Raw genomic sequence first — 2,339 nt, 5'->3', positions numbered from 1 at the left:
GCTGGGCCTGCGCGTCCGGAGCCTGTGCTCCGCAACGGGAGAGGCCACAGCAGTGAGAGGCCCCGCGTACCGGAAAAAAAAAAAAAAAAGATAAGCCACCGCAATGAGAAGCCCGCGCACCGCAACGAAGAGTAGCCCCCGCTCGCCGCAACTAGAGAAAGCCCTGCGCGCGCAGCAAGAAGACCCAACGCAGCCAAAAATAAAACAAAAACAAAAACAAAAAACCCCACGAAAAACCAAGGGGAAACTTCCTAAACAAGATAACAGAAAATCATAGAGAACATAATAGTTACAGGCTAAAGTTATTACCATTAAAGTCAGGCTTAGGAAAGAGAAGGTCATTATCACTACTCTTATCCCACATAGTTTAGATCAGTCTAGCTAACTCAATAAGATGAGAAAATGGAACAAATATTAGAAAGCAAAGGATTATTATTTGCAGATTATATAATATGGATAGAAATATCCTAACCAATACGGTGATTAGACACAGGTTAAACAATAAAAATCAATAGATCAATATATGTATGGGAATTTTGTATATGATAAAGATGGCATTCATATTAGAGGGAAATAGATACATTTATTCAGTACCTGTTGTTGGGACAACTGGCTACCTTTTGGGAGGAAAGAAAACTAAATCCCTAACTCATCTACAAATAAACTCCAGATAGGTCAAAGAGCTTAACATTAAAAATAAAACTACAGAAAAAAATAGAATATTTAAAAAATCTTATATTGAAGAAGTTCTAACAAAACTCAGAAGATATTTTTTAAAAATTGGACAGGCTTGACTAAAATTTTTAAAACTTCTGTAGAATCAGGCTTCCAGTATTCCAATTCTGGTTCTGCCACTTAGTAACTGGGATACCTCATGCTAGTTACTTATCCTTTCTGTGTCTCAATTTTCTCATTTGAGAAAAGGGGATAACAATAGTACATACTTTGTAATGTAGGAATTAAATGAGATACTCCGTGTAAGGCATTTAGAATGGTGTCTAGCACATTGTAAATGCTCAATAAAGGTTAACTATTAGTGTTATTACCACTACAACTTCTGAGAAAAATGACATTTACAAAGTTAAAAGATAAGTCACAGACTAGGAGACATTTGTCACACAATAAAGAGACAAAGGGTAAATGTCTATAATATACAAAGAGCTTTTACAAGTCAATAACCACCACCACCCCACCCCCCGACCCCACCCCCACCACCAACAACCTGGGGAAAAATGAACAAAGAATGTGAACAGGTATTTGATAGAAATTCAAATGGCCACTAAATATATGAAAAAAGTTCAACTTCATTAATAGCAAAAGAGGGACTTCCTGGGTGGTCCAGTGGCTAAGACTCTGCACTCCCAATTCAGTGGGCCCAGGTTCGATCCCTGGTCGGGGAACTAGATCCCGCATGCTGCAACTAAAAGATCCCGCATGCCACAACTAAAACCTGGAACAGCCAAATAAATAAGTAAATCAATATTTTTAAAAAGCAACCTAAGTGTCCATCAACAGATGAATGGATAAAGAAGATGTGGCACATATATACAATGGAATATTACTCAGCCATAAAAAGAAACGAAATTGAGTTATTTGTAATGAGGTGGATAGACCTGGAGTCTGTCATACAGAGTGAAGTAAGTCAGAAGGAGAAAAACAAATACCGTATGCTAACACATATATATGGAATCTAAGAAAAAAAAATGTCATGAAGAGATTAGTGGTAGGACGGGAATAAAACACAGACCTACTAGAGCATGGACTTGAGGACATGGGGAGGGGGAAGGGTAAGCTGTGACGAAGTGAGAGAGTGGCAGGGACATATATACACTACCAAATGTAAATTAGATAGCTAGTGGGAAGCTGCCGCATAGCACAGGGAGATCACCTCTGTGCTTTGTGACCACCGAGAGGGGTGGGATAGGGAGGGTGGGAGGGAGGGAGACACAAGAGGGAAGAGATATGGGAACATATGTATATGTATAACTGATTCACTTTGTTGTAAAGCAGAAACTAACACACCATTGTAAAGCAATTATACTCCAATAAAGCTGTGACGAAGTGAGAGAGTGGCAGGGACATATATACACTACCAAATGTAAAATAGATAGCTAGTGGGAAGCTGCCGCATAGCACAGGGAGATCACCTCTGTGCTTTGTGACCACCGAGAAGGGTGGGATAGGGAGGGTGGGAGGGAGGGAGACGCAAGAGGGAAGAGATATGGGAACATATGTATATGTATAACTGATTCACTTTGTTGTAAAGCAGAAACTAACACACCATTGTAAAACAGTTATACTCCAATAAAGATGTTAAAAAAAAAAAAAAAAAAAAAAAA

The sequence above is a fragment of the Physeter macrocephalus genome, chromosome 16 (genome assembly GCF_002837175.3).
Source record: "Physeter macrocephalus isolate SW-GA chromosome 16, ASM283717v5, whole genome shotgun sequence".
NCBI lineage: Eukaryota > Metazoa > Chordata > Mammalia > Artiodactyla > Physeteridae > Physeter > Physeter macrocephalus.
The sequence above is the reverse complement of the archived record's forward strand: the minus strand, read 5'-3'. Positions refer to the sequence as shown.